The 13,156-nt window shown below is 43.5% G+C and overlaps 1 protein-coding gene across 1 annotated transcript in view; it reads right to left on the bottom strand.

Annotated features, from left to right (window-relative positions):
• Window positions 1-13,156, bottom strand: part of LOC139459513 (coiled-coil-helix-coiled-coil-helix domain-containing protein 5-like) — a 433,260-nt gene that overhangs the window by 140,575 nt on the left and 279,529 nt on the right. The gene's annotated exons all lie outside the window — the stretch shown is intronic.

Below are 13,156 nucleotides of genomic sequence, written 5' to 3'. Positions count from 1 at the left end.
TCAGACACTGGGGTAGGTATGGCGCAGTGAGGTACTGTGGTAGGTATAACACAGTGAGACACTGGGGTAGGTATGGCGGAGTGAGACACTGGGATAGGTATGGCGCAGTGAAACACTGGGATAGGTATGACACAGTGAGACACTGGGGTAGGTATGACACAGTGAGGTACTGGGGTAGATATGACACAGTGAGGTACTGGGGTAGGTATGACCCAGTGAGACACTGGGGTAGGTATGGCGCAGTGAGACACTAGGGTAGGTATGACACAGTGAGACACTGAGGTAGATATGACACAGTGAGACACTGGGGTAGGTATGACATAGTGAGACACTGGGGTAGATATGACGCAGTGAGACACTGGGGTAGATATGACACAGTGAGACACTGGGGTAGATGTGACGCAGTGAGACACTAGGGTAGATATGACACAGTGAGATACTGGGGTAGGTATGATATAGTGAGACACTGGGGTAGATATGACGCAGTGAGACACTGGGGTAGATATGACGCAGTGAGACACTGGGGTAGGTATGACATAGTGAGACACTGGGGTAGATATGACACAGTGAGACACTGGGGTAGGTATGACACAGTGAGACACTAGGGTAGGTATGACACAGTGAGACACTGGGGTAGGTATGACACAGTGAGACACTGGGGTAGGTATGACACAGTGAGACACTGGGGTAGATATGACGCAGTGAGACACTGGGGTAGGTATGGCGCAGTGAGACACTAGGGTAGGTATGACGCAGTGAGGCACTGGGGTAGATATGACATAGTGAGACACTGGGGTAGATATGGTGCAGTGAGGCACTGGGGTAGGTATGATGCAGTGAGGCACTGGGGTAGATATGACATAGTGAGACACTGGGGTAGATATGGTGCAGTGAGGCACTGGGGTAGGTATGACGCAGTGAGGCACTGGGGTAGATGTGACATAGTGAGACACTGGGGTAGATATGGTGCAGTGAGGCACTGGGGTAGGTATGACGCAGTGAGACACTAGGGTAGGTATGGCGCAGTGAGGCACTGGGATAGGTATGACGCAGTGAGGCACTGGGGTAGATATGACATAGTGAGACACTGGGGTAGATATGGTGCAGTGAGGCACTGGGGTAGGTATGACGCAGTGAGGCACTGGGGTAGGTATGACGCAGTGAGACACTGGGGTAGATATGGTGCAGTGAGGCACTAGGGTAGGTATGACATATTGAGACACTGGGGTAGATATGGTGCAGTGAGGCACTGGGGTAGATATGACATATTGAGACACTGGGGTAGATATGGTGCAGTGAGGCACTGGGGTAGGTATGACGCAGTGAGACACTGGGGTAGGTATGACGCAGTGAGACACTGGGGTAGGTATGACGCAGTGAGACACTGGGGTAGATATGACACAGTGAGACACTGGGGTAGATATGACATAGTGAGACACTGGGGTATGACGCAGTGAGACACTGGGGTAGATATGACATAGTGAGACACTGGGGTAGGTATGACGCAGTGAGACACTGGGGTAGATATGACATAGTGAGACACTGGGGTAGGTATGACACAGTGAGACACTGGGGTAGATATGACGCAGTGAGACACTGGGGTAGGTATGACGCAGTGAGACACTGGGGTAGATATGACATAGTGAGACACTTGGATAGGTATGACACAGTCAGACACTGGGGTAGATATGACGCAGTGAGACACTGGGTTAGACATGACACAGTGAGACACTGGGGTAGATATGATACAGTGAGATGCTGGGGTAGATATGACACAGTGAGATACTTGGGTAGATATGACGCAGTGAGACACTGGGGTAGATATGACACAGTGAGATACTGGGGTAGATATGACGCAGTGAGATACTGGGGTAGATATGACACAGTGAGATACTGGGGTAGGTATGACGCAGTGAGACACTGGGGTAGACATGACACAGTGAGACACTGGGGTAGGTATGACACAGTGAGACACAGGGGTAGGTATGGCGCAGTGAGATACTGGGGTAGATATGACACAGTGAGACACTGGGGTAGGTATGACATAGTGAGACACTGGGGTAGATATGACACAGTGAGACACTGGGGTAGGTATGACGCAGTGAGACACTGGGGTAGATATGACATAGTGAGACACTGGGATAGGTATGACACAGTCAGACACTGGGGTAGGTATGGCGCAGTGAGACACTGGGGTAGGTATGACGCAGTGAGATACTGGGGTAGATATGACATAGTGAGACACTGGGGTAGGTATGACGCAGTGAGACACTGGGGTAGATATGACATTGTGAGACACTGGGGTAGGTATGACACAGTGAGACACTGGGGTAGATATGACGCAGTGAGACACTGGGGTAGATATGACACAGTGAGACACTGGGGTAGGTATGACGCAGTGAGACACTGGGGTAGATATGACATAGTGAGACACTGGGATAGGTATGACACAGTCAGACACTGGGGTAGGTATGGCGCAGTGAGACACTGGGGTAGATATGACGCAGTGAGACACTGGGTTAGATATGACACAGTGAGACACTGGGGTAGATATGATACAGTGAGATACTGGGGTAGATATGACACAGTGAGATACTTGGGTAGATATGACGCAGTGAGACACTGGGGTAGATATGACACAGTGAGATACTGGGGTAGATATGACGCATTGAGATACTGGGGTAGATATGACATAGTGAGATACTGGGGTAGGTATGACGCAGTGAGACACTGGGGTAGATATGACACAGTGAGACACTGGGGTAGGTATGACACAGTGAGACACAGGGGTAGGTATGGCGCAGTGAGATACTGGGGTAGATATGACACAGTGAGACACTGGGGTAGGTATGACATAGTGAGACACTTGGGTAGATATGACATAGTGAGACAGTGGGGTAGGTGTGACATAGTGAGACACTGGGGTAGATATGATACAGTGAGACACTGGGGTAGGTATGACACAGTGAGACACAGGGGTAGATATGACGCAGTGAGATACTGGGGTAGATATGACACAGTGAGGCATTGTTGCAGTCAGTTAACTCCCTTGCCTCGGGAAGATGTCTATAGGAACACAAGGAGTGAATTGTGTAATACTTTGATACCAAACGAACTACGGACACAATGTATATATTTCATATTCCACCACAGAGAAACAGTAAGGGATGGTACAATAAGTATATGAATGAATAAATATAGGCAAAGCACCTGAGTTTGCAACACTGTTACACCAACTAGATACGAGGGGCTTTCAATAAGTTTCGCAACTTCAATATAATACCAAGATCTTTTGCACTTTTATTTTCAAATATAATCTCCATTCACCTCAATACATTTATTCCTTTTGTCCTTCAAGCTCTTAATACCACTTCAAAAGAAATCCGCAGATTGGCCCTCTAACAAAGGCCTCTGTGACAGCCTGTATGTCCTCGACACCTGGAAGCGTCTTCCACGTAGAGCAGATTTGCCGGAACAGGGAATAGTCACTGGGGGCTAAGTCTGGGCTGTAGGGTGGGTGATTTAACTGTTCGAATCCACATTCACATATGGCGGCCTGTGCAATTCTCGACTTGTGAACCGCAGCGTTGTCATGCAAAAGTAGAATACCGCGTGTTAACATCCCACGGCGTTTCTGGCGAATAGATTTTCGCAATTCTTTCATTACATTAGCATAATACTGTCGTCCATTGATTGTAGTTTTTGGTGTCATGTAATTAATCAGTAATATGCCTCTTGCATCCCAAAATATGGTGGCCATTACCTTGCCAGCAGATGGTTAAGTGCGAAACTTCCCCTGAGGCGGAGAATTGGGGGGGGGCTTCAGTTGCATGGATTCCATTTTAGTTTCTGGGTCCCAGTAGTGGATCCATTTTCATCAACTGTCGCTAGACGAGAAAGCAATCCGGCTTCATCAGCAGTATAGAGATGCAGGAGGTCTCGACAACTTTCAGTTCTCTGATGGCGATCTTGAGCTCTGAGGTTTCTAGGTACCCACCTTGCAGATACCCTTGACATACCAAGATGCTCATGAATAATGGTTCCAACAGTTCCAACTGATATTTGGAATTCCATAGAAAGTTCAGATACTTTCACTCGTCGGTCAGACAAAATTCTTCTTTCTATAGCAGCAATGGTTTCCGGTTGGGTGGCATCTGAAGGCACACCCTTAGGTGAATGAAGCCATCACATCTAACTTATTGTTGTGTCTGGTACTTGTTATGACACGTGTCAACCTGATGTTATGACTAGTGTCACGCCTGCCACAAGTTGACATTGTTGATGTAAACACAAATGCCCAAGTTGCAAAGCTTATTGAACGCCCCTCGTAAAAGCGTATTATCATAATTGTTCATCACATATATCTGTTTTAAAAATATAAAACGAATGCATGTCGCGTTGCTATAGGAATTAGATAGGAAACCTACTTTTAAACTTTTATGGCATTTACTGACAATTAATCTGCAGAATGAAAAGAAATAAGTGTCGGGAAACCGATATCGAGAAGAAAATTCAGCCCATTCATAACTCGGCGGAATCAACTCGACAAAAACGAGAAACGTAAGGACGAAGTTGATAGGCTGGAAGTGTGGGTGAGAGCCATTGGCCGCATGGGGGCAACCGGAGTCACGTGGCGAGACTACAACCTCGTTAACAATCGGAGAGAACACTTCGAAGACTTCTCGATCATGTTATTCATTTGTGTTACAGAATGTCATTCGTGCACACCGAATTAGCCAACATGCTCTTGAAAAATTGAGGCCTTTATTTAATAGCCAATTTTCTCAACGCGAAAAAGGAGATCCTCAGCATTGGAGATGATATGACTTGAAGTCTCAACATGAAGAAAAACTAACATTGCTTGGAGCCGAGCAAAGTGACGGAGGTGGTTATAGCCACAAACGCTTACTAAGCTCCTCACAGCGATAGCCCGTTCCCGGAGCTCTCCATACTATCGCGATGTTACCGAGAGTGTAATGAAGGTGTCACGCGCTGGGAAGGAGCTAGAAACACTTACGGTCAAAGGGAGATAACTCTAGATACAGGAAGTGACAATGAATGTAAAAACTGGAAATTCTAAGCTAAGTAACTGGTAAGATTGTTTGTTTGTTGTTTAACGCCGCACCCCGCAGCAATATTCCCGCTATATGACGGCGGTCTGGACCAGACAATCCAGTGTGTAATGTCATGAACATCGATCCTCGCAAATGGGATACGATGACATACATCAACCAAGCCAGCGAGCCTGACAACCCGATCCCGTCAGTTGCCTTTTACGACAAGCATGGGTTGCTGAAGACCTATTCTACCCCGGATCTTCACGGGTCAAAGTAAGGGTTAGTGATCGAATGTTTGGTACATAATGATATGATATCTTGTAAGGATGTAACAGGGATGGTAGAAACGAAAGTTGTATTTGTACGACTGTGTATCATGCTCGGGTACCGTCGGATTACAGGTTTTCGGCCGGCCATGTTTATCGCGATTACTATAATTATCGCTATAACGGGGGGTGTATCATCACACAGACTTTGTAAATACTTAGATGATGGCTTGTTTTTTTAGAGAAAATTGTCTTTTAAAAGTGATTGTGATTAGACCTACGTGTGTTTCTTAGCATCCGGAAACCCATAACAAGGGGATACTTGTACGACCTGAACTGGGAATACTATCAAGCAAAAGACCGCCAGGGGCGCGTTGCCAGCCACGAATCCCTTAGCGCAAAGACGTATATAGATATAGAGAATCTCACCCGAGTGTCTTTTGATATCAAATATATCAACACGAGTTGATAAACGTTGGAAAACTCAGAGGCTTGCCGAGGATTTTTTCCACTTTTATCAACGACTTTCAAAAGACACGAGGGTGAGATTTTATTTATCACCCAACATCATTCTTCCAACTTTTTCATTTTGTAGACAGTAATAAGCAGTGTATTAAGTGTAAAAAGTACTGCTAACAGCTTCAATAGCAGAGCCATTAGTGATGTCATTTGATTGTGACGTCATGGTCACTGGATATATTTACCATAGCTAAACACACAAGCGTGATAACCTCTTTTTTCATATAATGTCATTCTTCAATTCTGTCATCGAAAACTCACTTCACATCTCTAACAAACATTATCTAAACAGTGCCAAGTTTTCCTGGAATGTGCCCATTAATATATATTATGTCAGAAGGTAAGTGACATGTCCTTCGGGTAGTGACAACATTCAATATACAGAGCTACAGATAAGCAGTGCATTTGCGTAAAATCGCCCCCCCCCCCCCCCCCCCAAGAATATTCAAAACCCAATTACTTTCAACTAACTTGCGTACAGAAACGCATGCATTAAATGAAAAACTCAAATGTTTAAAAACAGCTCGCGTAAATACCCAATGAAGCTTTTTCAGCATGCATACAACTAAAACAATATTTCATTATTTTTAAATCTTAAAATGTTCACTAATTTTGGGAAAAACCCTGTAGAGTGATGAATATTTGAGTGAAAAAATATTGGTTATCCATTTAAAAATGTAATAACCTAATTAAATTAGAAACCCTAGAGTAAAAACACAATTGCTCAAAAAGTTATCTTGAGCTTTGAATATTGTCCCATCTGAAACCCGTTTCTTATACAGTAGCGTATCTACATATAGGCAAAATAACAACTGCCTACACAAATTGTTTCTACTTATACGCGGCAATCCATCGGTCTGTCCGCTGGAGTAACTGCCAAAGAGAAGTTCCTCTATGAGACGTCACGTTTGTCTAGAATCTGCCTGTTCTGTCATAATGTTACGAAGTGCAGTCAGATGTACACATAGTGACAAAACGAAACAAGGTAACAGTTCATACATATTTCGGCCAAATCCAACTGTTCTATACTGGGGAAAAGGTTCCAAGCCGCAGAGGTCTACAAGCTAAGATATGGAAACTGATCCTGCTACTGGCACTAGGCTAGTGTCCTCGCTAAATTGTTTCGCAAATAATATCTCCAAAGTTGAAAAAAACTTGCAAAATGCCTTAGCTACGTCACAGTTAGACACTGATATTCAGACTTCTGATAATGATAGCAAATATCCCAGTAGTTTCTCCAGATTCCCGATGGTTAATTCAGAATTTACCATCGGGAATCTGGAGAAACTACTGGGATGACAAGGACGACGCCATGTTTGTTTGTAAACACTGAAAGTAGTCACAACTTGACCTTTGATATTTGCATCTCTATCTGCATGTGACCCTAATGGATATCGTTTTTATCAGTGGGCTTTATCCTGCCGGGTAACCAACCCATTATATGATAAAGGTAATTATTTACTTAACATAAAAGACGATACCAATGAACAACTCGCAAACAAAAGTCATATGTAAAGAAAGAACAATGTGTACTAAAGAACACCAGGACACTGGAAAAAGGACACTAAACTGCTAAAGGACAACATTGACAATATGAAGAACGCCAGATGGCGCTGCAGTTTGTAAAACATTCCGAGTTAAATGGGCTTGTTCCGCCGAGTATATGATAAATGCATGCTGAAGTGCTCGATGTATTACGTCATTCTGTGTGCACTCATCGCATGACGTCATATATATAATGTGTGCAGTTTCTATCTATTCATGTTGTGTTCTCGTATTGAGCGTTCAGTCACAGACAGGGGGCACGTTTTGATAAATAGTATACTCTGTGTCATCCGACATCTGTCGAAAGTACGTGTATTAAGTACACAACCTCCAATAAACATTCATTTAACGCGTAGTATATTATTTATGTTGTTCAGATATTTAAAATGACAAAGTGATAAATTGTAGCACAGTACTTTTATTGGTGTGTCGAAATGTGCTGTTTTTATGCATAACAAAATTATTGCGTAGGTTTGTCCTTTATTTCAACTTTGTATTTTTGGACCGGATGCCCGCCCATTAGAACATGCATTAATGTTTGTCTTGCCAGATGGTACAATTACTGCTCTCTCGTCTTGTCCATTAGTAGCCGGAGCTGACAAAATATGTTTGATACCATTGCATTTTGAAAATGCTTCGAACTCTTCTAACACAAATTGGCATCCGTTATATGTAACCACTTGGTGTGGCAAACTAAACTGTGCACGTAGCCTTCGCACTTCCTTCACTGTAACACTTGATGTTGTAGAAGTCTTTACTAGTATTTTTGGCCATTTTGAAAATAGATCTATAATTAACAAAAACATATGACCCGACAATGACCCTGCAAAGTCAAGATGAATGCGGGTCCATGGACGTGAAGGCCAAGCCAATGGGTGTACAGGGGCTACCTGTGGATTGTTGTGAGTGTTCTGGCATGTTGAGCATGTCTTGGCAATTTCCTTTATTTCATCGTCTATCCCAGGCTACCAAATGTAACTTTTTGCTACAGATTTCATCTTCACCACTTCAAAATGGTGTAATTCTTGTAACAATCTGTCTCAGTTAAGAGGGAATTACTACTCTGGACCCCCACATCACACAGCCCATGTGCACCGCGAGTTCATACCTACGAATGTGGTATGTTTTCATCCTAAAATCTTCTCCAAGCTCTCTTGTTTATCCATTTATCACTGCTGTGTACACTTGAGACAGTAGAGGATCACGTCTTGTTTCGTTTCTCACATCAGCACCAGTAACTAGTAGTTGCTCAAACTGTCGGTTGTAAAATATCTCCCCGTCATCTGGTGATTCTCTCTGCTCCCTGGTAACAGTGACAAGTGGAAGTCTGGATAACACTTCAGCAATTGCATGCTTCTCTGATGCCTTATACTCTATCTCATAATCATTTATGATGAGCAAGCGTAGGCACCGATCGTCCAGCTCCAAACAAATCAGTCAGTGGGTGATGATCAGTGATTAATGAGAATTGTCTGTCATAAGTGTAGTGGTGAAAAGGTTCCACACCAAAAATAGTCCCCAGCTTCCTTGTCTGTCTGAGAATACCAACTTTCAGCTTTCTTCAGTGTGCAGAAGCAAATGCATTGGGCCAAAACTGTCACTTGATTGTGAGAGTACTGCTCCAACACCATACCAGGCGTATGGGTAGTGAAGATTACGATGGCAATCATGCACTCGCATTTCTTGAACGCTTCTTCATACAGGAATGACCATCCCCAACTTCTTATCTTTCCTCAGCAAGTGATTGAGTGGATGCAGTACTGTTGATAAATACTCCAAAAACCGCCCATAATTGTTCACAGCATTCAAAAACGAACGCAGCTGCAAAATATATTCTCTGGTCTTGGAGCATCAGTAAAGGCCTGTACCTTATCCTTAGGACCCGTGAAGATTCCGGGATAGAATAGGTCTTCAGCAACCCATGCTTGCTGTAAAAGATGACTATGCTTGTTGTAAAAGGCGATTAACGGGATCGGGTGGTCAGGCTCGCTGACTGGGTTGATGCATGTCATCGATCCCAATTGCGTGGATCGATGCTCATGATTTCAATTACTTGATTGTCTGGTCCAGACTCGGTTATTTACAGACAGCCGTCATATAGCTGGAATATTGCTGAGTGCGGCGTTAAACAACTAACCCCAAAATACTTATCCTTAGCAGTGTGAAGTCAACCTGCAACCTTCAACCTTTCGAAGACTGCCTCTATATTTCTGAAATGTCCTTCATCACTTGATCCGGTCACCAAAATGTGATCTTGATGACACAATACTTTTTCCAAGTCTTGCAATATCTGGTCTATTGTGGCCTGAAATATGGCTGGTGCTGTGGCAACGTCAACGTGAGACGAGTATACCTGTAAAGTCCCTTTGGTGTGTTAATTGTCAAATATTTCAGACAATCTGCACTAACTTCCATCTATTCATATACATAGGCTAAGTCTATTTTGGACATTTTTCTTCCACAAGCCAGAGTAGAAAACAAATCTTCTATTTTGTGCAATGGGTACTTGTTGACATTCAGGGCTTGGTTCAGTGGAGACATGAATTCCCCACACATTCTTACTGTTAGATCCCCTTTGACGACAGGTACAATCACAGTTGCCCACCCACTGTGGACCACTTTAATGAACGCTCCTTTCTTCTCCATTTGCACAATCTCTTCTTTCACCCTGTCCTCTAAAACATAAGCTACCGGTCTTGCTTTCACGAACCTGTGAGAAATTCCCTCTTTGACAGATAGGTGAAGTTCAATACCTTTAATTGTACCAATTTCTTCAGAGAAAACATCAGTATGTCTTCCAACTTTTCTTGGCTTGAATCTTCGCTACACATATGTATGGCATCACCTAGCTTTTTCCAGTCAATGTCCAAATATGGTAGGCATGCTCTATCTAGCAGAGGGGGGCCCTTCCCCTTTCACAACATTCAAAACTTGCTCACATCATTCCCATTTGCTACATCAACTTTCGGTATGCCAAGTTTGTAACACGCTCACCTGTGTAAGTTCTCCAAGGTACTGTCGACTGGTCCACTTCTTCAGTTATGATGGAATTTCGTGAACCTGTATCCAGTTCCATTCTCAGGTCACTACTGTATATTTTAACTTTAACCCACATCACCCCAGAACTTCCTGCCATGGAAAACATCTGACTCAAACACTCAGATAAATCATTGGCAATAACCTCATTATCATTGTCACTTTTGTCAATTGCATTTACAGGAGAATTGTGTTTCTTACTGACATTGGTTACATAGCCCTTTCATTTGGCCTGGAACTTGATGCTGTGTTCATTCCACAAACTGCCTGTAGACGGCCACAGATGTTTAAGAACAAACACACTGTATCCTTTAATCTGCACTTTTTGGCAAGATGAAATGAGTTATCACACCAATACGAACGAAAATACCTCGCCTCGGCTGAGATCATCACAGTCCTCAGCAGTTAATTCCTTAGAATTTGCAGTTGACAATACCTGGTCATCAGTAAGATCATTTTCTGCTAATAATTTCCTTTGAACTGCGATAGTACTAACAGTTTGGGGAAGGTCCCTACAATGCAGTCAAATATTGCACAACTGTTTCACTTTAACTTTGCATGCATTTGTGAATTCTCTATCTTTCTGCGATGACTAGTGTAGTGATTCTGTAGACGCGTCACTAAGTGATCCAATCTGTGGTCTTGCGGTCTCGCAGGCGAAAGTAAAGACGTTAGCTCTCAATGTGTTCTCCTGCCGTTCAGGGAAAGGAATCCAGCTTGGTCGTTCATTCGGAATTTCATTTGCATAGAAGAAAAGAAATCACTCTTTCTTCAAACGACGACCTTTCTTATTTCTTATTGTAAAATTGTCCAGCTTCACGGATGACTCCCACCATTGTGATGATCACTTACCATCCCATAAAATTATTTTAAGCGGAACTCCACACTGCTAACACAAATGATGTTTATTGGTGAAATCAAACTGTAAATTCAACCTCGCACATAATATAATATTTCTGCAGTTTGAAATTTTATCCTCCGTGTCAATATATACTCTTCAAAAAAAGAAACTTCACATAGATGTAAAACCACTTTTTGCCAAATATCTAAAATAATTACATTAAATGAGAACCAAATAAGTCAAACAGAAAGATGATGTGTCTATAATTCACGAAAACACATGCAAAGCGCATAAACGTAGCGTTTGGGGATCAATTTTACAGCTTCATCCAAACGCAACCGCCTTTAAAAAACGTGCAGCACAGGATCCTGCATTTAGGCATGCAGGCCCCTCTGCTGAATGGGCATAAAAATTCACATCAACGGCTGTTCATACAGTCCTTATAACGGCAGTAGAGGCGGTGACAGTATGCCAAGACTGAATGCAGCTCAACGGAACAACGCTATTCGGAGATTACAAGCTGGAGCAACTCAGCAAGAAGTGGCCAGGCACTTTGGTGTATCAAGACAGACAATCTCTGCACTGTTGACCCGATACAACAACACCAACAGAGATGACGACAGACCAAGGTCAGGAAGACCAAGGGTGACAACCCAAATACAAGATCGATACATCCGGCTGCGACACCTCCGAGACCGCACTACTACAGCCACGTCTACAACCACACAGACCCCTGGGGTACGCAGAATATCAGATCAAACGGTACGCAACAGACTGAGGGAGGCTGGACTTTTTGCACGAAGACCTGTTCGACGTCATATATTGACCCCACGTCATCTGGCGGACCGTCTTCTTTGGTGCCAACAGAGGGTTAGATGGGCACGTGCAAGGTGGAGAAATGTACTGTTTACTGACGAGTCCCGTGTCACCGAGAGACACCAAACTGTCATCAGTTCTTGGGAAAACTGTCTCCAACTGTCATGTCATTCATAATTTAATTGTGTAAAATCAATGCAATATGTTTTGGATGAGTCACTTTTTCTAACCAAAAGTATCCTACATGCCCTAGGCCTGTTGCTCCACAGTATGCAGAAATAGTCATTGGGGGCTAAGTCTGGGTTTGAACAGTTAAATCACCCACCCTACAGCCCAGACTTAGCCCCAAGTGACTATTTCCTGTTCCGGCAAATGAAATCTGCCCTACGTAGAAGATGCTTCCAGGATGGCGAGGACATAAAGGCTGCCACAGAGGCGTGTTTAGAGGGCCAATCTGCGGATTTCTATAAAAGTGGTATTAAAAGCTTGAAAGACAAATGGAATAAGTGTTTTGAGGTGAATGGTGATTATATTGAGAAGTAATAGTGCAAAAGATGTTCTGCGACTTGGTCTAGTATGGAAGTTGCAAAACTTATTGAACGCCCCTCGTATATATATACACGTTAGTTTTGGATTCCTTTATCAAAGCATTCTGGAATGACTACTGTTAATTTTACGTAATTTCTAATGTTGCCAGTTATGTCAGATTGTGAGACAACTTATTTTCCAGGTGCTTGCACAATTCTTCTGGGTGAATGGCATCGGTTTTACACAAATGGCAGTTGTTCATGTGCAGATCAAATTGACAGGTGCCCATTCACTTCCGGGTCCTGTTGCTATCGTAAAGTCTGGCGATTACCTCGTTTAAGATTGACTTAACAACATTAAGATGCTTTCGTGAAACGGTCGTAATGAGATCCTAAAGAGGGTCGTAAACTGTGTGTAGTGGTTAGGAGGTCGTAGCTAAAAGCCTGTCGTGAAACGGCTGGGTGCTAAGGTTATGGTAACTCCCTTACCAAACATAGCCGTGCGACAGTCGTGCGTAGCGCTAAGGTTCTTTTGTACAAGGATGCGAT

This window comes from Haliotis cracherodii, unplaced genomic scaffold (genome assembly GCF_022045235.1).
Source record: "Haliotis cracherodii isolate W230 unplaced genomic scaffold, xgHalCrac1.p SCAF_13, whole genome shotgun sequence".
Lineage (NCBI taxonomy): Eukaryota > Metazoa > Mollusca > Gastropoda > Lepetellida > Haliotidae > Haliotis > Haliotis cracherodii.
The sequence above is the reverse complement of the archived record's forward strand: the minus strand, read 5'-3'. Positions and strand labels throughout refer to the sequence as shown.